The 26269-nt window shown below is 41.1% G+C and overlaps 1 protein-coding gene across 11 annotated transcripts in view; it reads left to right on the forward strand.

The window, feature by feature from the left end:
• Nucleotides 1–26269, forward strand: part of LOC139259802 (bromodomain adjacent to zinc finger domain protein 2B-like) — a 441395-nt gene that overhangs the window by 139648 nt on the left and 275478 nt on the right. The gene's annotated exons all lie outside the window — the stretch shown is intronic.

Below are 26269 nucleotides of genomic sequence, written 5' to 3' on the forward strand. Positions count from 1 at the left end.
AAAAGGAGAGATTGAGTAGACTCGGCCTATATTGTCTGGAGTTTGGAAGAATGAGAGGTGATCCTATTGAAACATACAAAATTCTTACAGGGCTTGACAGGGTAGATGCAGGGAGGAATTTTCCCCTGGCTGAGTAGTCTAGAACCAGGGGTCACAGTCTCGGAATAAGGGGTCGGCCATTTAGGACTGAGATGAGGAGAAATTTCTTCACTCAGATGGTGGTTAATCTTTGGAATTCTCTACCCCAGAGGGCTGTGGATGCTCAATTTTTGAGTATATTCAAGATAGAGATCGATAGATTTTTGAATATTAAGGGAATCAAGGGATATGGGGATAGTGCAGAAAAGTGGAGTTTGAGGTAGAAGATCTGCCATGATATTAAATGGCGGAGCAGTCTCGAGGAGCCAAATGGCCTACTGCTGCTCCTAATTTTTGTGTTCTAACTCACACCAAGTCCCGTTCACCCATCATCCCTGTGATGGCTGATCTTCATTTGCTCGGGTCAAGCAACACCTCGATTTTAAAATTGTATTCCTTGTTTTCAAATTCCTCCATGGTCTCCCTATCTCTGTAATCTCCTCCAGCCCACAAATATCTGATACCTGTGCTCCTCTAATTCTGGCTCGTTGAGCATCCCCAATTTTAATCGCTCCATCATTGGTGGCCGTGCCTTCAGCTTCCAAGAGGCCCTAAGCTCTGGAACTCCCTCGCCAAACCTCTCCACCACTCTACCTCTCTTTCCTCTTTTAAGATGACCCGTAAAACCTATCTCTCTGACCAAGCTTTTGGTCATCTGTCTTAATATCTTCTTATCTGGCTTGGTGTCAAATATTATAACACTCTTGTGAAGCGTCTTGGGATGTTTTACCAAGTTAAAGGCGCTATATAAATACAAGTTGTTATTAAAGGTGCTATAAATACAAGTTGTTTTAAGTTGTAATTGCTTGTTTCTTCGGCCTTGTGTATTCCTATACTGGAAAATATATATTACATGCTTAAATTTCAAGTAGCCATAACTATTTTTGAGAACTTGTTTTGGATTTTTATTGTAGAAATCCAATTATATTGTCCTTGCTTGCTAATGGGTTAAATTGTCTCAAGTACAGTACATACTTGGTTGGTTAGGTTTCAAATTGATATACAGCAAAACAAACAAATTGCAAAATATTGTGTTTAATTCTCCTTGTTGCTTTCTGCCTGTGCTCTTTGTGTTAGTGATGTCCATTTGTCATGACAATTTTGTAATTTAAGAAACCAATGCATTTCATCTCACCTAGTAGCTACCCGCTTTTTCTTGGTTCTTTTGAAAGTAGTGATCGTACACTCCAATCTCATTCTAAGGCTCTTCATGTGTGCTGTGCAACTAATATGCCCATCAATGTGTTCAGACTGTTAGCAACTTCGGCATCTGTTCAACCCAAGCTGAGCTTCCGATCCCATATCCTCTCCATCACAAAGGCCATATACTTTCACCTCCATGATGCATAGCACAGAATAAAAATCATGAACTTTATCTTTTTAATTAACTGAAAATATGGAAAAATATAAACGGGCTTACTTTAGAAAATTTATTTTTGTGTTTACGTTAATAATTTGGACAGTTGGGGCCAATGTTCCCTTTAAGCTGCACAGCCGCAACGCTCTGCAGCTCCCATGCAGCCGGCTCACTGGCTTTTACAAAGAAAAAAACGCGCATGCATGGTATTTTGAATGGGACTCGCACACCACCCCCCCCCCCCAAATTGAAGGGAACTTTGGTTGGGGCTTAGTGGATTTTGATCATTGGTTTAGTAGTTTTGCGCCGATTAAAACCTATATGAACGGTTAGATTTTTAACATCCATTTTGCACTAAAACCAAGTAGAATACAGGATATTTTTTCTGTAAAATATAAATGTTATATCTGAGTGTACTATGCTATATTATCACACATCTTTTTATACCTATTGTAACTATTTAAGTTCAATCAATTTTATATGTACTACAATATACATTGTTTAATATAGACTTCACTGACATTTTGGGGAAGAAAAGTCTGTTGCAGTGGAAATAATTTTCCTGACTTTGAAATCTCTTTCCTCATCCCTACACCTCTCCTCCAGCCCCTGAAATGCAACCACAGTGTTCTGGCAGAATTTAAGTACCAAAAAGAACTCATTATGGCAATCCCTATCTACTGTGAGGACTATATCCTGGTGTTTGATTTTCCAAACCACACAAAAAACAAAATTGGTGCAAGTGGGGCCTTGAGAAAACACTGATAAACATAAATAAATATCTATCATTAAAACTAATAGACAAATAATTGTCTGGTTCTTTTCTTCCTTGGCCTTTTATATATCCAATGGCTTCCACTTTTTTCTTTTTTAGCAAAATTATGGTGAAAATGAAAGTCTAGTTTTAGACTATTCCACCCTGCTGACTGAAGGGGGTTGTATGTTATTGAGTTGCATTGCAGAATTCAAGGTGAGGAGGGAGAGTTGATGGTGAAATTATTTGATTTTGGGTGTAGAACTACTTTTACATTCTTGTATTCTGTACCCAATGTTCACTGAAACGTTCTAACATAATTGGTATTTATACAGTTTAAGATTATAGTATGTGCATATGAGAATATTTTTGCAACTTAAAAGGTGAACCGGAGATGTACTGAACAGAATAGAGTACTGTTTTCGCAGAAGAGTCCTTCATGACCGGAAAAGCATAAAATGTCTCTGGGAATTGTTGCTTACAATTTGGTCCCACAGGTACGAAGAAGAATGATTTTACTGGTAAAGTGACTGCCTACTCTGATTTACAGTTAAATATCCTTTGTGCAGATTTGAAGACGTTTTATCGCATGGGAACAGAATATTTACAGCAAACATTTATTTTTTCAAATCTGTACATATGCATGAATCAATAGATAGAACAGGAGGATAAGTGTCTGAATTTTAATGACTACATAATTTGGCAGACCTAAATCTGGTAATTTAATTATATTCCAAAAGACTTTAGATTACAGTTTATAGCGGAGTAAGCATTTTATATTGCAGCAAATATAGTATTTGGATGAACCTTTATGTACGAGTTTAACTTAAAAGTGAGTGTTGCTATCTTTTCTCTGTATTCCTTATGGAAAGAAGTAGGTCACCACCATGGTTGATCTTTGTGGAGGGGAGGGGGTGGAAAAAAAGTGCAAGGGATTGTGGCTACCTGCTTAATCAATAATACAAGCCTGTAGTCATGTGCTTACATGTGGAATGCAAACATGTGAGATGGCACAGTTGTCTGGGAATGGTGGTGGTTTCAAATTTAATTGTCTAGTTTTCGGTATGATCAAAAGTCTGATATGATCCAGTCATCTAATGGGTTAAATGGGTTTAAAATTTTGACTATCAAATTAGAGGTGCCAGCCAAATATCTTTACCAATGGGTTTTCTTTGGCTATAATGCTATTAATATTTTCAGAGCATTATGTTGGACATCTACTATATTACCTGATAATCTGATAACAATAGTCAACAAATAGATGTGCATTATGTGTGAATTACTTTTTCATGGGTTCTAGTCACTAGAATCTCCATGTACAATCCAATTTTACCATGCTCCCCTGCCTTATAAAATAAATGTAAGCCCATATGCAAAAAAAGTTGCTTTCATCGATGACACTGCATATCTGAAAAGATTCTGGAGTGTTGATGGAAATAGTTCATCAAGGTAGATGGACAGTAAGGCTTCAACACTCCAGTGTCACTATGAGGCAACCAAAGAGATTAACATAATAGCACAGATTTGAGGGCTTCTGAGATCTTGGGGCGGAAATCACTATGGCTACATGATGGTCTCAAGGGAAGGCAAATAAGAAATATGTATGTATTGTCATACATGTATTTAATTTGGCTAGTTACTGTAATGTTTACAGTCTGAATATTGGCCTTGCTTTGACACGCAGACTTGACACTTTAACAGTTGTATTGTTATAAATAAAGAAATTAACAGCAACAAGAGGATAGAAAATGCACTGGAAATGGCCCTGACTTTGAAATGAGGGTCAAGCTATTTTGTAAAATATTCATTTTTCAGCCTGCATCTTCCATTAGCAGAAAGACATTGTGTCCGCAGCCTGATTATTGCTGATCCATGCTGATGACTCTGTTGCAGGGATTATCTCTTGTAGCATCAGCCATCTGTTAACATCCTGTCTGAAAAGAATTGGACAGCAATGCTTTGAGAGGTCTTATTATTTTTTTATAGGTTTAACATTGTACTGGTTAATTGAACTAACATTACAGCAACTGGGTTTTTAATTTAACTGCATTTTAGAATTATGGAAGAAATTTTAATTGTACGTACTTTTTAAAAAAAAATCTAATAATTGCTTTATGAATAATTGAGATTAGTTCTTATTGGCAGCAGGAAAGAATCTTGGATTAGTCAGCGTTCAAATTACAATATGGCCCAGTATATTAGGTTTCAAGTGACATCTGGGGGCTTGTTTTTGAGACGAACTGTATGGAGGAAGTCACTTTGAAGCAATTAGTACCTGTATACAGATTCCCCAAATCTTGTATATCTTTTTCTAGTTGTAACTGTTACAAAACTTTCTGATGGTGTGAAGTCAATTACATCAAAATTACTGAATCTGCTAAAACAAATACATTTTTGTACAGTATGTGGTTATAAGAATACAGATACAAAGTCTCGAATCCGGCTGTATGAAAATCGGAATTGTCCGAAAACCAGACATTTTTGAGAAAATCCCATTTGATACTCAGTAAAATAAAATGCAGAATTATTGTCTAAAATGGGCTGGACTAGTTATCGGCTGTTTTAAATGGCGTGTGATCGGTTCGAGCCTTGACAAATGACTCTCAACCCGACCGGACCCTTGGACGTTCTGGTGTTTTCTTATCCGAAATCCGGGAAAATCCAGAAACCGGCATGGTCTCGGTCCCAAGGTTGCTGGATTTGAGACGTACCTGTAGTAAGAAAAGTGAAAACTTGTATTCAGAACATACAGTCAACTTGGGCTACATGGAATTTTCTATTTTTTCTTATGAAAATATGTGACCCAGTAAAGCTTAAAATTAAGTAGATTCAATTTTGAAGGCACAAAACTTATTTCTGTCATACTACTGTGAATACATAAATGGCAATATATATCATTATAGCTACTTGAAGACATAACAATTTGAATCTATGTCTGCCATTACTCATTGTTCATGTGAATGTGAAATCATTTTAATGAATGACCAGCGTAGTGGACAAAATCTGCTCCCTCTTTCCCTCAAAAAATCTTCCCAAGGTACTGAACATGCATACAACAAAATGGTTCATGTATTGCTAAAGGTCATTATAAACATATCCGTACACACATTCTATTGAGTTAAGGGGCACAAGAAGCCATTTCGTTATCCTTTGCACTTAAACTTGATTTTGCTTCTCTTCTCCCACCACACACCAGATGGAGGAATAGACTGTAATTGCACTAAACACGCACAATAGTATTTAAAAAAAAATGTTAACATGGGAGCTAAAAATATTCTTACAAACTTATGAGTTCAAATATTTAAAAAAACTACTGTAGATTAAGACATTTAATAGATTGTGGAAAGCTGTGATCTGATTTCTGTTCTGAAGTCAAAATAATCTTATTTAGTATCCCGATTATGATCGTTGCCAGGAGCAAAATCAACCGAAAGTCTCGTTTCGGTTCATTTGTGGCTCTAAACATTGCAAATAAAGTCCCTTCTGAAAAATGTAGAAGTTGGCACATACTGACATATTAAAGTTTATTTTCACTTTTGTACTGGGTTTTATTTTATTCCAATTTGAATTAAATACTGTGCTCTTGCATCTACATCTGCCAAATTTAGAACTGTGTAAAACATGGCTACTGCCTGCATACTGCAATTATCATTCTGTTCTCAGTTGTTTTTTAATGGTTACCTTGAATTGGCATCCTTCAACGTACTAAAAGATAGCTGAAAAAGTTGGCACATGCACATGGATTAAAGGATGTTTAAGCAACACTTGGTTCAATAAAAAGTACCAAATTCAAGTTAAGTCAGACCTTATTTTCCTCGATTCCATTTCATTATTTTCTTACCCTCAATCCTCTATTTATTAAACTCTTTAGCAGCATAAAGAAGGTATTTCACAAATGTGCTGATGCCTTCAAATTTTGAGGTTTAGATTTGGTCTTGTCGTTCCAACATGAATATCATAAAATATGTCGTGCTCATTTTTATTTCTTCAGTGAACTTATTTCCATTTATGTTTAAGTCAGTAAAATTTGTCATTCTCATTAAGGTTGTTGGGGAATGGAACACTCCCCTCCCCTCTCCACCCAACCCAACCCTCCTCACCCGATTTCAGGCATCCACTGTTAGTGCTAAGTACTCACGTATTGGGTATGATGCAGCTAGCTGGAGACTGAGCTGCTTCTACTCTAACAATGTGTATTACCCTAACCTCTGAACACCCTCTACTGCACCAGTGTAACATTTTAATTTCCTACACAAACCAGCCTTGCTCTGTGCCAATTTAGTAGCAATAATTACACGTTTTTAGTTAAGACTGCCCAAGCTCATGAGGGTTCAAAGTGAAAATAGACTTTTTTCAGAATTGAAAGGCCGAAGTGCTAACCCATTAAATCCTTTCAAAAAAAATCTAACTATATAGTACACAGAAAAAAATACTGTAGTTTGAATATTAACACTGAAGTTATACATAAGCTGGAAATCAATAAAAGACTTAGCATGAAGAATATAGGAGACAACACATTTTTGCTATTTAAGTTCTTAATCTTGGTGTACTAAATTGGATAATTTATACATTCTACTTTATGAAATAAATGCAAGTATAATTGTTTGAAATATTTACTGTCACCATAACCACCTGTTACTACTTGGTCTGCTAATCCTATAGAGGGGGAATAACTTAAAGGTGAGAATACATTCTGATATTCTAGAGTTTTACATCTTCGAAGTAGTTCCTCAAATAATTTGAAGGGTAACTGCACCCTTCATTCAGACCAGAAAGTATTGGGGTAGAAATTGCGGTTGGAGGCTAACCGCGGGCGGGGATGCCTCCGATCTGCAAAAAATCTATGAATTTAGCTGGTGGTCCGGGAGGTTCATAGATTCACGCTCCTGGGCCTCTCCAGGTATCTGCGGGTAGAGGCCCACGTATCCCAGGGGTGCATGCGATTCACAAGCGCCCCTGGGATCAGATGGGCTTGCCCAACCAATAAAAGAAGGGAATCTCCATTCACACAGAAGTATGAATTCATAAGTATGAATGGGAATCACTTTATTAAAAAAAACGAACACATGAAATTTTTTTAAAATTACATATTTAAAATGAATTAAAATGCTAATTAATTAAATATTTTAACAGGACTAAAAAATAAACTTGCCTCAATAGACAGGGTTTTTAATGTATAAATGAGTGATAACATTTTATTTTATTATTTTTAAAACTCTTAAGCTGGTAAAAGCAGGCCTTACCAGGCGTAAGAATTTCAAGGGCATTCGCTGGGCAGAAGATAGCCCAACTCTCCACCCGCGGAGGCCCTTTCGGATGCATGCGATCTGCCAAGAGGATGCAAGTTCTGGGTTTCAGCATATGCGCAGTGCATGCCTAAACCCGGAACTTGTGGGGCCCCTGCAGGTGTGTGTGCGCCCCTTGTACTCACCCATAGGGAACGCAAATTCAGCCCCCTTAAATTCGCTCCTTGGTCTCTGCTGAGTTAGCTGATCTCACCAGGGTAGCAGTTGTGGCATAATTGACCTTGATGCCCTGGACTAGGGAGAGGAATAATTGGTCACATTGAATATGGTCACCCAATCTTGTTTGCTATCCATTGACTCTTGCTGTGGGAAGTGTGCATATGTGGTTTCAGGTGAGGACAGAATTGAGATTCTCTGGGTTCAGACATGAAAAATTGCTATGTAGGTGAGCGCCAAGAATCCCCAGTAAAAGTCCATGCTTTCAACAGATCAGAGAGGAAATTCGGGGGGGATCCCTTTGGAGTCTTTAAATTGTACAAGTTGTGTTGTACAAAAAGAAATTCAAGATTCTGTTCTCATTTTTGACCAGCTGTACATTTTCTGTTTCTTTTTGCTACTTTGCCTGTTATATTTAAGCAGGTGAGAGAGATTTTAAAATGGTTATTTTAAAACTTCTGTATTAAAGTTGGAGCTGGGATAATGTGGGTTTGGGTGATATTTAATGTAACCTTTAAAACTTTTGCTTTGGAATGAACAATAGCTGATGATCAGTTTTCTTTAGGTCATATCTCTCAATGCATCAACAATACTCATGCTGGATATTTTTGAATGCTTGGATGCTGATTCATTGGGTTTTCTTAGCCAGGGATTCAAAGGACAGAAACTAATGCAATGAGGAATGTTTAAAATAGATTGTGCCTTCAGTTTCTGTACAGTGTAGATTAATGTGCAAATTACAAATTTTGTTTCAGCTTCGGGATGTTGACAGGTTTAAGAATCGAACAATGCTAATATATTAGTTATAGGGCCATTTGGTTAAGAATAACTTTGTTATTGTAATAACCCCAATAACTTTTTTATTGAAAAAAATGTTTATATGGTTTGGAGAAATAGTTGGGGCAGTGAGCCAATGATTGGTCTTTTACCTCAAGGACTTGAATTTGAATATAGCATAGATTAATGGATGATAGTTTCCTTTCTATGGCTGTAAGCATCACATGAAAATTGAATGTGGGAAATCTTTTAAAAAGTTGTTTCTGCTGGACAGGGGGAACATGACCGAACTGCCCCTAATTCGGTATTCAGTTGGCAATTTCGCTGTGAGGGCTCATGGTTTGCTGTAGGATATTGCGAACCATTGCTGTTTTAGGAAGGGCAAGGTGCCATCCAGCACTAGTGTGTGCAGTGCAAAGAATAGAATAGATAATTTTACAGAAGTTCCTGGCCTGGAAGACTATTTTGAAGGCTGCTTGAATGTTCAGTGAATTATAATAATAGTATTGGTGCCTCACCTTATTGCACCTTTAGTTATAATAAATCTATCTTTTTCTCTTCACATATCTATAGAAGCTTTTGCAGTCAGTTTTTATGTTCCCAGCAAGCTTCCTCTCATACTGTATTTTTCCCCTCCTAATTAAACCCTCTGTCCTCCTCTGCTGAATTATAAATTTCTCCCAGTCCTCAGGTTTGCTGCTTTTCCTGGCCAATTTATATGCCTCTTCCTTGGATTTAACACTATCCTTAATTTCCCTTGTTAGCCACGGTTGAGCCACCTTCCCAGTTTTATTTTTACTCCAGACAGGGTTGTACAATTGTTGAAGTTCATCCATGTGACCTTTAAATGTTTGCCATTGTTTATCCACCGTCAACCCTTTAAGTATTATTTGCCAGTCTATTCTAGCCAATTCATGTCTCATACCATCGAAGTTACCTTTCCTTAAGTTCAGGAGCCTAGTCTCTGAATTAACTGTGTCACTCTCCATCTTAATAAAGAATTTTACCATATTATGGTCACTCTTCCCCAAGGGGCCTCACACAACAAGATAGCTCATTCGTCCTTTCTCATTACACATCACCCAGTCTAGAATGGCCAGCCCTCTAGTTGGTCCCTCGACATATTGGTCTAGAAAGCCATCCCTAATACATTCCAGGAAATCCTCCTCCACCCTATTGCTACCAGTTTAGTTAGCCCAATCTGTATGTAGATTAAAGTCGCCTATGATAACTGCTGTACCTTTATTGCACGCATCCCTAATTTCTTGTTTGATGCTGTCCCCAACCTCATTGCTACTGTTTGGTGATCTGAACATAACTCCCACCAGCGTTTTCTGCCCTTTGTTATTCCGCAGCTCCACCCATACAGATTCCACATCATCAAAGCTAATGTCCTTTCTTACTATTGCGTTAATTTCCTCTTTAACCAGCAACACTACCCCACCTCCTTTTCCTTTCAGTTTATCCTTCCTGAATGTTGAATACCCCTGGATGTTGAGTTCCCAGCCATGGTCACCCTGGAGCCATGTCTCCAAGATGTCAATTATAATTTATTCATTAATTGCTGTTTGTGCAGTTAATTCGTCCACTTTATTACGAATACTCCTCGCATTGAGGCACAGAGCCTTCAGGCTTGTCTTTTTACACACTTTGCCCCTTTAGAATTTTGCTGTAATGTAGCCCTTTTTGATTTTTGCCTTGGGTTTCTCTGCCCTCCACTTTTACTCCTTGACTCTGAGTCAGATAGTTGTGGGTTCAAGTCCCACCCCAGAGACTTGAGTACAAAAGTCTCGGCTGACACGCAATGCAGTACTGAGGGAGTGCTGCACTGTTGGAGCTGCTGTCTTCTAGATGAGACGTCAAACTGAGGCCCCTTCTACTTTCTCAGGTGGACCCCTTAGGTTAAGTAATTTAAATTTGGTCCGTAGTCAGGGACAGGAGGGTGTGACTACGAGTGAGGCAGTTATGGGGATCCAGTATGTAGCATCGGAGGAGCCTCAGCCTTTGCACTTGTCCAACAGGTACGAGATTCTTATGCCCTGTGTGGATGAGAGCAGGGACTGCAAGGCGGATCAGCAAGCTCACCACAGCACCATGGTACAGGGGGCCATTCAAGTTGGGGGGAGTAAAAAGAAATGTAGTGGTAGGGGACCGTGTAGTTAGGGGGATAGATACTGTACTCTGCAGCCGAGAGCGAGAGTCCCGAAGGCTGTGTTGCCAGCGTTAAGGATATGAAACATTAACTCTGTTTTTCTTTCCACAGATGCTGCCTGACTCGCTGAGATTTCCAGCATTTTCTGTTTTTATTTCAGATTCCAGCATCCACAGTGTTTTGTTTTTGTTTTAAGGACATCTCCTCTGCACTGGAGAGGAACTTGGAGTGGGAGGGGAAAGATCTAGTTGTCGTGGTCCACGTAGGTTCCAATGATATAAATAGGACAAAGAAAGAGGTTCTACTGAGGGAGTATGAGCAGCAGGGACTAAATTAAAAAGCAGAATCACAAAGGTAATGATCTCTGGATTGCTACCTGAGCCACAAGCAAATTTGCATAAGGTAAATAACGTGTGGCTCAAAGACTGGTGTGAGAGAAATGGGTTTCGATTCATGGGGCAGTGGCACCAGTACTGGGATAAGATGGAGCTGTTCTGTTGGGAAGGGCTTCACTTGAACCATGCTGGGACCAGTGTCCTGGCAAATCGAATAACACGGGCTGTAGATGGGGCTTTAAACTAAATAGTGGGGGGTAGGGATCAGGTTAGTGGAAATTTAAAAAGTCAAAGAGAAAGGAGAAGGCAATAGTACAGGGTAGCGATAGGGGTAATGATAACCAAAGCATGACCGCAAGGGACAGAGCATATAAACATAAGAGTGCATTAGAAAGTGGGGTCAGAGCAGGGAAAAATGGTAAAAAGACAAAATGAAAAGCTCTTTATCTGAATGCACACAGCATTCGTAACAAGATAGATGAGTTGTCAGCACAAATAAAAATAAATGGGTAAGATCTGATAGCCACTATAGAGACATGGTTGCAAGGTGACCAAGGCTGGGATCTGAATATTCAGGAGTATTTGACATTTTGGAAGGATTGGCAGAAAGGAAAAGGGAGGTGGGGTTGCTCTGTTAATAAAGGATGAAATCAGTGCAGTAGTGGGAAATTATATTGGCTCAGAAGATCAAGATGTAGAATCAGTTTGAGTGAGATAAGAAATAATAAGGGAAAGAAGTCACTGATGGGAGTAATCTATAGTCCTCCTAACCAGCTACATTGTAGGATAGAGTTTAAAGCAAGAAATAATGGAGGCCTGTAAAAAAAGGTACGGCAATAATCATGGGCGATTTTAATCTTCATATTGATTGGACAAATCAAATTGGCAAAGGTAGCCTTGAAGTGTTCATAGTGTATTCGGGATGGTTTCTTAGAACAATACGTTGTGGAATCAACCAGGGAGCACACTATTTTAGATCTGGTAATGTGTAATCAGACTGGATTAATTAATGATCTCATAGTAAAGGATCCTCTTGGGAACAGTGATCATAGTATGGTAGAATTTCAAATTCAGTTTGAGGGTGAGAAACTAGTGTCTTGAACTTAAATAAAGGCAATTAATTACAAAGGTATGAAGGCAGAGTTGGCTAAAGCGGACCGGGAAAATAGATTTAAGGTCAAGATGGTAGATAAGCAATGGCAGACTTTTAAGAAGTATTTCATAACTCTCAGCAAAGATATATTCCAGTGAGAAAGAAAGACTCTAAGAGAAGGATGAATCATAAGCAATCCCTTGAAGCGAGGATGACTTGCTTCCATGCCAAAAAGGGATGAGGTCACAGGTGTTTCACTGAAGGACCTAATATTCCAGATCTCGAACTACATCTTGAAGGGTGAAAGATGCCTGTGCGTGGATTTTTTTAACGTGTGGTGACCGTTGCACACCAGCCACTACATCAGCTTGACGGAGCTAGGTCTTGGTCCAGTGACAAGGATTACCCAAGAGGACTGCAGACCAGCTCTGCTGCACGGACCTAGCGCACACACATATCACAGTGTGGGCTGGCCTATGCTGCCCCTGGGCCCTCGCCTCTTCTGAGCCCCAAACTCATGCCTCTCCTTGGCCTCGGTCACTTCCATCTACAAACTCTTGCCGCTCCGTCGTCCCTCCTGCTGTGCCTGCCCGTACTGCAATCAGTGACCTGGTTTGCCATTGCTCATCTACTGTCACACCTTTTTAATCTAATTTCCCAATCTACCTTATTCAACTCATCCCTCATACCTGTGAAATTGGTTCTGTTTAAGTTTAAGACTCGAACTCCAGACTTAGAATTTCACATTGGGTTTGAGAATGAAATACTTATATTATAATCCATCTTCCCTAGAGGATCCTTTACTTAACATTTAACCCTGTCTCATTACACAACACAATATCTAAAATAGCCTGTTCTCTGGTTGGTTTCATGACATACTGTTCTGTAGGAAACTGTCTCAAATGCATTCCATGAACTCATCCTCCAAATTATCTTTGCCAATTTGATTTGACAGTCTATATGATTTGTTAAAAATTCTGTACTTTCAAAATAACAGCATATATATAAAAAATTATTCTTGATCTTCAAGTCTTTTCTTTGTGTCTACCTTATAACATCATAATTTGGTCCTCTGTCTGTCTGGAGTTCAGAAGAATGAGAGGGGATCTTATAGAAATGTTTAAAATTCTGATGGGTTTAGACAGGTTAGATGCAGGAAGAATGTTCCCAATGTTGGGGAAGTCCAGAACCAGGGGTCACAGTTTAAGGATAAGAGGTAAGCCATTTAGGACCGAGATGAGGAGAAACTTCTTCACCCAAAGAGTGGTGAACCTGTGGAATTCTCTACCACAGAAAGTTGTTGAGGCCAATTCACTAAATATATTCAAAAAAGGAGTTAGATGTAGTCCTTACTACTAGGGGGATCAAGGGGTATGGCGAGAAAGCAGGAATGGGGTACTGAAGTTGCATGTTTAGCCATGAACTCATTGAATGGTGGTGCAGGCTCGAAGGGCCGAATGGCCTACTCCTGCACCTTTTTTCTATGTTTCTATGATTGTCTCACAAACTTTATTTTGTTAAATGCTGACATTCTAGTTCCCAGTAGTTATCTCTCCACCTACATAAACTCTACTACTTCATCCATGTACCGATAAGAACTAACATATGCAGCCCACTTCCAGTATACTTATTATACTCAAAGAGAACAATACATTTTCAATTCACTATAGCTTTCAAAAATTTGTGGCACAAATAAGATGCAGGTTGTTTGTTATGGTTTACTAAACAGTAAGACATTCAATTATGGAGGTTTTAACCCACCTGTATATAGCGATGCAGTGTAGTCCATGCACCTGAAGTTTTGAAGCTATTATGGTGTCAGTCTTGGTTCAGTGGTAGCACTTTCACCTGAGTCAGAAGGTCATGTGCTGAAGCCCACACCAAAGATTTGGGCACTTGATTCAGACTGAAAGTTCAGTCCAGAACCAAGGGACTATTCTGATGAATTACCAGCAGACTTAAGGAGGGAATCTGCCAGAATAACTGCAAAGTCGACTGGGGATTCTGGAATGGCCAAGTCCAGCGTGGGGTCTCTTGAAGGCCTGAATTCCTGCACCCCAGCCCTCAGCCTGGCCTCGGTGTAATGCAATGGAGACACACCTGCTGAGACCTCTGGCAGAAGTAGGGCCCACCTGGAGATTGAGGCCATGGATTCCCAAAGAGGAAGACTCAATTTTTAAAAAACAAATTAAAATTAAAATATTCCGTGGCTAACTAAGGAAGTAAAGGATGGTATCAAATTGAAAACAAATACATACAATATTGCGAAGAATATTGGAAGGCCAGAGGATTGGAAATTTTTTAGAAACCAGCAAAGCATCACTAAAAAAATATTAGAGAGGGAAGATAGATTATGAGAGTAAACGAGCAAGATATATAAAAACAGACAGCAAGAACTTCTACACGTGTATAAAAAGGAAGAGAGTAGCTAAAGTAAACGTTGGTCCCTTAGAGGATGAGACTGGGGAATTAATAATGGGAAACCGGGAAATGGTAGAGACTTTGAACAAATATTTTGTATCGGTCTTCACGGTAGAAGATACTAAAAGCATTCCAAAAATTGATAATCGAGGGGCTATTGTGGGGGGCGAACTTAAAACAATCACTCGAGAAAAAGTACTAGGCAAACTAATGGGACTAAAGATGGACAAGTACCCTGGACCTGATGGCCCGCATCCTAGCGTCTTAAAAGAAGTGGCTGCAGGGATAGTGGATGCATTGGTTGTAATCTACCAACATTCCCTGGATTCTGGAGAGGTCCCAGCGGATTGGAAAACGCAAATGTAATGCCCCTATTTAAGAAAGGGGGATAGAAAGCAGGAGACCAGTTAGCCAAACATTTGTCATTGGGAAAATGCTGGAGCCCATTATTAAGGAAGTAGTAGCAGGACATTTAGAAAATTATAATAGTCAAGCAGAATCAGCATGGTTTTAGGAAAGGGAAACCATGTTTGACAAAATTTGCTAGAGTTCTTTGAGGATGTAACAAGCAGGGTGGATAAAGGGGAACCAGTATATGTCATGTATTTGGATTTCTAGAAGACATTCGATAAGGTGCCACATAAAAGGTTACTGCACAAGATAAGAGTTCATGGGGTTGGGGGCAATCTATTAGCATGGATAGAAAATTGGCTAATTAACAGAAAACACAGAGTCGGGATAAATTGGTAATTTTCAGGTTGGCAAACTGTAACTAGTGGGGTGCCACAGGGATCAGTGCTGAGGCTTCAACTATTTACAATCTATAATGACTTGGATGAAGGGACTGAGTGTAATGTAGCCAAATTTGCTGATACAAAGATAGGTGGGAAAGCAAATTGTGTGGAGGATGCAAAGAATTTGATAAGGGATATAAATAGGCTAAGTGAGTGGGCAAAGATTTGGCAGATGGAGTATAATATGGGAAAAAGTGAGGTTATCCACTTTGGTAGGAAATATAAAAAAGAAAATTACTCGGGGGATCAAGGGGTATGGCGAGAAAGCAGGAAGGGGGTACTGAAGTTACATGTTCAGCCATGAACTCATTGAATGGCGGTGCAGGCTAGAAGGGCTGAATGGCCTACTCCTGCACCTATTTTCTATGTTTCTAAATGGGGAGAGATTACAAAATGCTGAGGTACAGAGGGATCTGGTGGTCCTTGTACATGAAACACACAAAGGTAATTAGGAAGGCAAATGGAATGCTGGCCTTTATTGCAAGTGGGATGGAATATAAAAGTAGGGAAGTCCTTCTACAACTGTATAGGGCGTTGATGAGACCACACCTGGAGTACTGCGTACAGTTTTGGTCTCCTTATTTAAGGAGGGATATACTTGCATTGGAGGTAGTTCAGAGAAGGTTCATGAGGTTAATTCTTGAGATGAAGGGATTGTCTTATGAAGAAAGGTTGAGCAAGTTGGGCCTCTACTCATTGGAGTTTAGAAGAATGAGAGATGATCTTATTGAAACATACAAAATTCTGAGGAGGCTTGGCAGAGTAGATGCATAGAGAATGTTTCCCCTCATGGGTGATTCTAGAACTAGGGGGCATAGTTTCAGAATAAGGGGTCGCCCATTTAAAACTCATGAGGAGGAATTTCTTCTCTGAGGATCATGAATCCTTGAATTCTCTACCCCAGAGAGCTGTGGAGGCTCGGTCATTGAATATATTTAAGGTGGAGATAGACAGATTTTTGAATGATAAGGGAGTCAAGGGTTATAGGGAGCGGGCAGAGAAGTGGAGTTGAGGCCAAGATCAGATCAGCCATGATCTTACTAAATGGCGGAGCAGGCTCGAGGGGCCAAATGGCTTACTCCTGCTCCAATTTCTTATGTTATGTTAAAAGATCCCAAGCCACTATTTTGAAGAAGAGCAGGGGAGTTCTCCCCAGTGTCCTGGCCAATATTTATCCCTTAACCAACATTACTAAAACAAATTAATGGGTCATTATCACATTGCTGTTTGTGGGAGCTTGCTTCTGTATTTCCTACATTACAACAGTGACTACACTTACTTTGTTGGCTGTAAAGCTCTTTGGGACGTCCGGTGGTCATGAAAAACGCTATATAAATGCAAGTCTTTCTTTCATTGAATTATCTTTTATGTATTTTAACAATTTTATTGCAATATTTACTTGAAGACCTTTATCTCTTGCAAAAGTATGAGCTTGGACATGATATTTTTGCCATGGGCGATGACTCTTCACTGAAAGCACATCCAGCAGTCTTGAGTGTGTGCAATGTTTGCAATCTCCCAGGATGCATCAGTAGCATTGAGTTAATCCATCTAATACAATATTTGTTTTCCGTCTCTAATGCGACCTTTTTGGTTTTTGCAAAATAATTTGAAAAACAAAAATAATTTTCAAAAGCTGCATTCATGTAAAGTTTATATTTAGTGCTTTGTTTTTAAATCGAAGGGCTGTTGGGGTATATATCAGTGGGGAGAGGGAAAAGAGATCCATTTCAAAGATGACGGATGCTATAAAAGATACTCCTGTTGTAGATTTTGTTTGTGTTCAAATTATAAACTTCAGAGAATGAATCAAGCTGAGAGACACAAAGTGACTTTTGTTTTTCTTTGAACTATTTTAAAATTGATTGAATTTTGAAAACTTCAGGCAAACTGACTCTGTTTGTCCTCATCAGTGTGTTGTTAATTGTAATGTCTGTAAGCTTGTAATGTTTGTAGCTCCACACTGTGGATGTGGGCGTAATGTGTACTGCAATTGCACAGCTAATAATTAAACAGAACCAGGCAGATTTCCGGAGGCTTCCGAGAGAGCTGCCTGCCACTTGGAAGCTGCGTGTGCTTGTGCTCTGAATATATCACATTTGGCGATTGAGATGGAATTTTTCGGATGATTTAAAGCTTAAATTTTGTTGGTGAAGGATTCAACCAGCCGACAGAGACTTTGAAAGTTTCTGCCTTTGGAAGAAGCTACAAAATCCGAGGTAAAATACAACACACGGTGTGAACAGCTAGAGATTAAAATGGCAGGTGTAATCGGACATTTGGGGGAATATAGTCATGACCGGGAAGGTTTTAAAGCATATGTGGGTCGGCTAGAAATGTATTTCACTGCAAATAACATAATCGGAGTTCCAGACAATGCAGTCCAGAACCGGGCTGTGTTGGAACATAAGAAAGCGATTATCTTATCGGTGGCAGGTCCGGCATTATACGAAACCCTTGTAAATCTGCTTGTGCCTGACGAGCCAAAGGACACAACGCTTAGAGATTTTAACAAAGCTGGAGCAGCACTATAACTCCAAACCGTTAGAAATTGCTGAAAGCTAACGTTTTGGGATTCGGAATCAAAATAATGAAAATATCAGTGATTACATTGTAGCATTAAAATAAGCTATTGATGCACTGTAATTTTGGAAACTTTCAAAACCGAGCATTATGGGATCGTTTTGTTTGTGAGGTGAAAAATGATGCGATCAGAAGGAAGTTATTGACGACGGATGACTTGACTTTTGAGATTGCTTGTCAGACAGCGAGGTCAATGGGCATGGCCGAACAATATTCTCGAGAATTAAATAATAATTACGGTCGTCAGTCAACCAAGGTGAATCACCTGCAGGTTCAAAGTAAAAGACGGTGGGGGCCCAAAGTCTCAGAAACTGTAAATTCTAACAGAGCGTCGAAGTTGTGCTATAGGTGCCTGGGACAACACATTGCTCAAAGTTGTCCATACGTGAAGGCAGAGTGTTTCTTCTGCAGGAAGACTGGGCATCTTGCGAAGGCATGTCGACTGAAGGGTAAACCAGCTTTGAAAGCTATGAGTCCAGCGTTCAAAGCTATAAGTAGATATCCCAAGAGACTACATAGCATGGAAGAACAACAACAGGACGAGGAGATGTTAGAGTTGCACATCATCAGGCGCACGAGGTTAACAGACAGCGATTCGGAAAGCATCAAAATCCACATAAATGTTGCGGGATTCAAGATACCAATGGAAATTGACACGGGTGCATCCGTGAGTGTAGTACCGGAGTCACTATACCGTGACAAATTGCGTGATTTCCAACTGGAGAAATCCAAGATAGAACTGCGAGGCTACTCGGGAGAGAAAATTCCTGTGTTAGGTCGTATCACCGTACCGGTAAAATATAAAGATCAATTTCAGAACTTGCCTCTAATAGTAGTAGTGAAAGGAGACAAGTCTGCCTTACTAGGAAGAAATTGGTTGAGCTCACTGAAGCTGGATTGGAGTAAGATTTTCTGTATGGAAGCAAGATTTTCATCAACGGATGAGGTTATCAAGAAGTATCCGAAGGTGTTCTGCGAAACGGGCAGTCCGATCCAAGGCTTCAAGGTGAGTGTCAGGGTACAGAAGGACGTTAGATCAGTTTACTACAAGGCACGTTCCATACCATATGCACTCAAGGAGAAAGTTGAGCAAGAACTCAAAAGACTAGAGACTGAGAACATTATTTGTAAGATAGATCGATGTAATTGGGTTACACCCATTGTTGTTGTACCTAAGTCCGATAGTAAGGTAAGATTGTGTGGTGATTATAAAGTAACCGTAAACCAGGTTCTAGAGGGCAATGTCCCCAATACATTGCCGAATATAGAAGATTTGTTCCCAACACTGATCTTCTCAAAACTGGATCTTACGAATGGTCAGATCTTCTCAAAACTGGATCTTACGAATGCCTACTTACAGCTTGAACTAGATGAGGAGTCCAAGTCATGTTTGACAATAAATACTCATCTAGGACTATATCAATTTAATAGGCTACCGTTTGGAGTGTCTTCCGCCTCTACCATATTCCATGGGGTGATGAACCAGATTTTGCAAGGTATTGAAGGGGTAGTATGTTATTTGGATGACATACGAATTTCAGCACTAATAAGTCCTTGCTATACAGTACAAATGCACATGAGGCCCATACTAGAGAGAAGGTCACACTGTGACCAGTTACCTTTATTAGCCAGCACTGAAGTGAATAAGATGGTTGGAGCTTTCCCTTTTATACCTGAAAGTCCAGGTTAGGAGTGTCTCCCACAAGTTCACCAACTAGTGGTCAGTGTTCTCACGATGTACAACTTAGGTCAGTTTATACATGGATTATAATGACAGTTGAATACATGACATCACTTCCCCCCCCCAAAATCATATTGGGATCACAGGTTAAGTCTCTCTGGTGGTTTACGCTCCCTTGTAGAGCGCCTGAGTTGGGGCTCCGGTTGTTGGGCGCTGGCCTGAGTGTCTGCTGTTTGCGGTGCCCCAGGCCTATCCGGACTGCCCACAGTGACACGGCTCTCCTCCACTTGGTTCCGGTGTTCGGTCACCTGTGGTGGAGTGAACTCTACAACGTGTGCTTCCTCTGCTTCTTCTATGGGATTGCTGAACCTCCTTTTGGTTTGATCCACGTGTTTGCGGCAGATTTGTCCATTGGTAAGTTTAACTACCAGAATCCTATTCCCCTCTTTGGCAATCACAGTGCCTGTGAGCCATTTGGGCCCTGCAGCGTAGTTGAGGACAAAGACAGGGTCATTGACATCAATACATCGTGCCCTCGCATTCCTGTCATGGTAGTCACATTGTGACCGGCGCCTGCTCTCAACAATTTCTTTCATGGTGGGGTGTATAAGGGATAACCTGGTTTTGATCGCCCTTTTCATTAGCAGCTCTGCGGGTGGAACCCCTGTGAGCGAGTGTGGTCGGGATCTATTGGCCAACAGAAGGCGTGATAAGCAGCTTTGTAGGCAACCCCCTTGGATTCTGAGCATCCCCTGTTTGATTATCTGCACTGCTCGTTCCGCCTGGCCGTTTGAGGTTGGCTTGAACGGTGCCGTTCTGACATGGTTGATATCATTTCCTGCCATGAAGTCCTGGAATTCAGTGCTTGTAAAGCACGGGCCATTGTCGCTGATCAAGACATTCGGTAGACCATGGGTGGCGAACATTGCCCGTAGACTTTCTATCGTGCCAGAGGATGTGCTTGAATTGAGAATGTCACACTCGATCCATTTGGAGTAGGCGTCTACTACAACCAAAAACATTTTACTCATGAAAGGACCTGCATAGTCCACATGAATGCGTGACCATGGTTTGGCGGGCCAGGGCCAGGGGCTAAGGGGGGCTTCCCTGGGCGCATTGCCCAGCTGGGCACACGTGTTGCACCTGCGAACACAAAGTTCCAGGTCTGCATCTATCCTTGGCCACCAAATTTGTGACCTGGCAATTGCCGCCTTCATGACAATGTCCGGGTGCTCATTGTGGAGTTCTCGGATGAACGCCTCTTTGCCCATCTGGGGCATGACTACTCGGTTTCCCCACAGTAGGCAATCGTCCTGAATCGAGAGTTCATCCTTGCGCCTGTGAAATGGTTTAAATTCCTCAGGGCATGCCCCGTACGTGGCTGCCCAGTCCCCATTCAGGACACATTTCTTGACTAAAGACAGTAGCGGGTCTCTCTTTATCCAGACTTTGATCTGACGGGCTGTCACGGGTGAGCCTTCGCTTTCGAAAGCTTCAACAGCCATGACCATCTCAGCAGCATGCTCGGTTGCCCTCTCGATGGTGGCTAGTGGGAGCCTGCTGAGTGCATCGGCACAGTTTTCAGTGCCCGGTCTGTGCCGAATGGTATAGTCATAGGCGGCTAACGTGAGTGCCCACCTCTGTATGCGGGTCGACGCATTTGCATTTATGGCCTTGTTGTCGGCCAAAAGGGACGTTAGGGGTTTGTGATCTGTCTCCAGCTCAAATTTCCTGCCACACAGGTACTGGTGCATTTTTTTTTCCTGCATATACACATGCTAGCATTTCCTTTTCTACCATCCCGTAGTCCCTTTCTGCTTGGGACAGACTTCTGGAGGCATAAGCTACCGGCTGTAACTGACCCTTGGCATTAACATGCTGCAGTGCACACCCGATCCCATAGGACGACGCATCGCACGTTAAAACCAGTTTCTTACATGGGTCATATAGCATTAACAGATTGTTAGAGCACGCAATTTGTTATCCTCCATCAAAAGCCCTTTCCTGGCTGTCCCCCCCAGACCCATTCGCAACCGTTGCGTAGGAGCACGTGTAGCGGTTCTAACAGCGCGCTCAGTTTGGGAAGAAAGTTACCAAAATAGTTCAGGAGCCCCAGGGACGAACGCAGCTCCATCGTGTTACGGGGTCTGGGTGCTCTCTGGATCACTTCCATCTGATCCCGTCTGCCTCTACCCTCATCCCCAGGAATTCTACCTCTGGAGCTAGGAAGACGCACTTCACCTTTTTCAGTCGCAGACCTACCCGGTCCAGTCTGCGTAGCACCTCCTCCAGGTTGTGGAGGTGTTCTTCAGTATCGCATCCCGTGATGAGGATGTCGTCTTGAAAGACCACTGTCCTTGGAATCGACTTGAGGAGACTTTCCATGTTTCGTTGAAAGATCGCAGCGGCCGAGCGAATCGCGAATGGACATCTGTTGTACTCAAACAGCTCCTTGTGTGTCGTGATGGTGGTCAGTTGCTTCGACTCACTCGCCAGCTCCTGGGTCATGTAAGCTGAGGTCAGGTCCAATTTTGAAAAAAGTTTGCCACCGGATAGCGTCGCAAAGAGGTCCTCCGCTCTCGGTAGCGGGTGCTGGTCTTGGAGTGACACCCGATTGATGGTGGCCTTGTAATCACCACATATCCTGACCGACCCATCTGCCTTGAGCACCGGCACAATTGGGCTCGCCCAGTCACTGAATTCGACAGGCGGTCCAATTCGCCTATCTTTTCCCACATCATGTACGGCACCGCTCTTAATTGTAATGTCTGTAAGCTTGTTATGTTTGTAGCTCCACACTGTGGATGTGGGCGTAATGTGTACTGCAATTGCACAGTTAATAATTAAACAGAACCAGGCAGATTTCCGGAGGCTTCCGAGAGAGCTGCCTGCCATGTAGGAAGCTATGTGTGCTTGTGCTCTGTGAATCTATCACACTAATAGTTAGAATATGTAAACATTCTAATGGATGGCAGTTGAGACATATGCACACGCAAAGGTATTTCGCAAACCAGTGCTGTCACACTCTGGACGTGCATCCTTCCTCCCCCCCCCCCCCCCAGTGCTGCCGAACTGTACTCTTCCTTTCCCAATGCTGCTAAACTCTAGAACCTACACTCCAGTTCTGCCAATCCCTAGACCATCCCTTAATCAGTGGTACCAGAACATAGGAATTGCTAGATTTAAAAAAAAGACCAAGGTCCATTTAGTTTGCCTTCTACTATCTTGGTAATCATATGATACCGATAATGGAGTTGTTGACATAGCAATCAATTTCTGTCAGTTGGTCGATAACCAACCCAGACATGACACAAGGAAATCCCAGTGGTGAATAAGTCCAAAGGCCCCCCCCCCCCCCCCCCCCCCCCCCAAGTAAGTTGCACTTACCCAATGTCATGTCTCAAATTACTCATGTACTGTATCCCAAAATGTTGTTTTCTGAACACAGGAGTATCCCCCAGTGTAACAAAACCTCACCCTCAACCCCAGTATTGCTAAATACCAGATACCCAACTCTAGCTGACACATCTTGTGTATCCTTAGCTTTAAGTATGATAAGAAATAAACATAAAAGCTTGGGAAAAAATACAAAATAAAACTACTCGTCTACAATTTGCACAGTATAATTGTTAGAGTTGTGCAATCCACGCACACTTTTTTTCCCGACCTTTTTTGTATGCTTGTAGTCCTGATTTGTTTTTGATAAAATTATATCTATCTTTTCTCTTGGCTCCATTCCAACCTTTTGATTCTAGCATGTATTGTTTTTCCTCTTGAATTTATTGGTAAGTTGCCCTAGATGAAACACTTGAGTTTTTTTTGACCAGAAGAGTTGGATGACCTGTAACGCTTTGTGTGTAGGATGTGGGAAAAGGTATCAATTCACCTTTTAAGGACACAAGTACAAGATTCTAAAAGAGCTCGACAGGGTAGATGCTGAGAGGCTATTTTTTTTTCCTGGCTGGAGAGTCGAGAACTCGGTGGCATAATCTCAGGATAAGGGTCGGCCATTTAGGACTGAGCTGGGGAGACATTTCTTCACTCAGAGGGTTGTGAATCTTTGGAATTCTCTACCCCAGAGGGTTGTGGATGCTCAGTCATTAAGTATATTTACAGTTGAGTTTGATAGATTTTTGGACTCTAAGGGAATCAAGGGATAGTTCGAGAAAGTAGAGTTCAGGTCAAAGATCAGCCATGATCTTCTTGAATGGTGGAAGAGGCTCCATGGATCATAAGGCCTACTCCTGCTCCTATTTCTTATGTTCATAAAGTATAACCTAAAAATAGGTTAACATTTTTATTTAATGGCTTAGACTATTATTTTTCATGTTTTTTCCACCTGCTGCTTGTGACTTATTTATTTATAAATTCCTCCCATGGATTGCCATGGTACACTCTGGGTCTTGCAATTCTAGGGGAGCAGGATGAAAACTACAGCTCCCATGACACATCTCAGAATTTGTCAACAAGAGCTGTAACTGCCCAGGTGAGATTTTTAATGCTGGGAGAGAAGCCTGAACTCAAGTTCAGACCTGAGGGGAAAAAGATTCAGGCGTTTGTTGGGTAAACTGCTTGCAGGAATTTCTAGCACTGATTAAGCACTATGGGCTGGATTTTCGGCAGGTTTGCTATCGGATTTTCGCTGCGATTTGACCCTCCGAGGCGAAAACCCGGTCGCAAAGCCCGGGTGGGATCCTCTGGTACCTGTTTGCGGCGGCACTTCCAAGTACCGCCGGGAACAAGTGCGCCGATGTGCAACGACGCTGATTGCATTTGCGTCAGACTTTCGACAATCTCCCGACCCATACGCCACGCCCAGAATAGTGACCGATCAAACCTGTCGGTGCAGCCCTGCCAGCAGCGGTAAGTATGAAAACCTGCAAAGAAGGTAAGTTAAAGATTTTTATTACATTTTGTTTTCAGTGATTCGATAGATAAGGATCTTGTAAATGTTTTTGGAATTTCCCCCGCCCCGCCCCCCAATCCCAAGGCTTCTCTTGCAGCGCTCCCGGCCCTGGACTAAAGTTGCCGAAACTCTCGGTTTGCACCACGAATGCTTGTGCAACGCCTCCTTTACCGATGCGCCCCTGGTGCAGACGTAAAGACCGAAAGTTTGGGTTAAAAACGGTAAGTTTCACATATTGCTACCTTTTTTGCCGAAAAACCCCGAAAGCCAAAAATCCAGCCCCAAGTGATTAAGGGGAAAGGTTTTTTTCTTTGAAATGCTATAATCTTTTGAGTATTTGCGATATTTTAACATACTTTGCCTGCACATAATGATCTCAGTTGAGAAGAATAGTAGGTTATGAAAACTTTATTGAAAAAAAATCTGGAGTAATTTAGTTGCTGATTCTGGATGGCTAATTTATTTTTTTAAGTGATTCGAATAGGTGGCCTTTAGTGTTTCCTTGTTGTCGATTGGCAATTTTACCTGTCTAGTGAATGGACGTGTTTTTGGTTGGGATTTTATCAAAAGGCTACTTGAGCAAATCGACATGATTAACTTAACTGGTGGTAATTATTTGAGTCAGTTAAGATTTTGAACCATAAAGCTGCAAGATGCACACATGATAAAAGACCCTTAATTATATAACGGACTTGGTTTATCATCAATGACACGTGAAAACCAACAATCTTATTTCCAGCTTGCATGTAACTGACATTTTTATGAATTAATTATACCTGGTTATATTTAACTGACAGCTTTTCAAATTGGGATCCCCAGGGGTTCACGAAGGCATCAGATTTTGTTGACATACTGATTGTATCTATATATCAAGTCTTGTGTCTAGTGTGCATCACCGTATGTTCCAGAAGTAGAATTTTACTACGGATGCCAAACGGTCTGTTTTAAAAAAGGGAAAGAAAGCCAGTCATTTAATTGTACAGTATTCTGACCTGCAGTCTGAAATTTACAAGCAATTTGCTGACTTCTAATTGGCTTCAGCAGTTTAAATGCCGCTATTATTACCTGCATTACCATGGGGAGTACTCGACTAGCTTTCAAGGGACCCGTAAAGTTGCTAACTAAATAACACAACCATGCTTCAGACCTGAGGCTATTCATGAGATCCACTAATACTGATAAATATCTTTTTGCAATGAGAGCACTGCTATCCTTTAAGTAGCTGATGCTGTCTTTTGGAATTAAGGCCAGTGGCTCCCTTGGTAGTATGTTGATATTTGCAAGAGGCAACTGGAGGGGGTGTTCATTTTTACAAAGGGTTTCCCCATGTGAATGTTTGAAAAATACCAGTTTAAGGTTCTTTTAATTTCTCAAATGGGAAAGTCAGAGTGAACACTGTGAAGCTATGGCTAGTTTTCTTTTCTGAGGTTTAGACAGCCTTTAGTTGGTTTCAGAAATTACACTCCCATGGCCAATGCATTTCTAAATTTGTATCGTTTTTGCAAATATTTTAAATGTGATGTTTTTGTGCCCAGTAAATATCGCAAATGTTTGATGAGAATTTCTGCGAAAATAGTCTTGCATACTGTTAGAAATAACCAGGTTATGGCTATTTCTGATCACTTTAATAATCAGGATTGACTATAAACCAATATGATGGGTATATTGTGTTTAATCAGAGTTTAAGATGGAATATAACACATTAATTGTACAAGAAAAACATATGACCGTGACAAGTAGCTGGTACCAATCCGATCGGACAAATGGCTGGCGCACGTGAGCAGTTCTCTGCCTTGCGTCCTCCCTTCCTCTCTTC

The sequence above is a fragment of the Pristiophorus japonicus genome, chromosome 3 (genome assembly GCF_044704955.1).
Source record: "Pristiophorus japonicus isolate sPriJap1 chromosome 3, sPriJap1.hap1, whole genome shotgun sequence".
Lineage (NCBI taxonomy): Eukaryota > Metazoa > Chordata > Chondrichthyes > Pristiophoridae > Pristiophorus > Pristiophorus japonicus.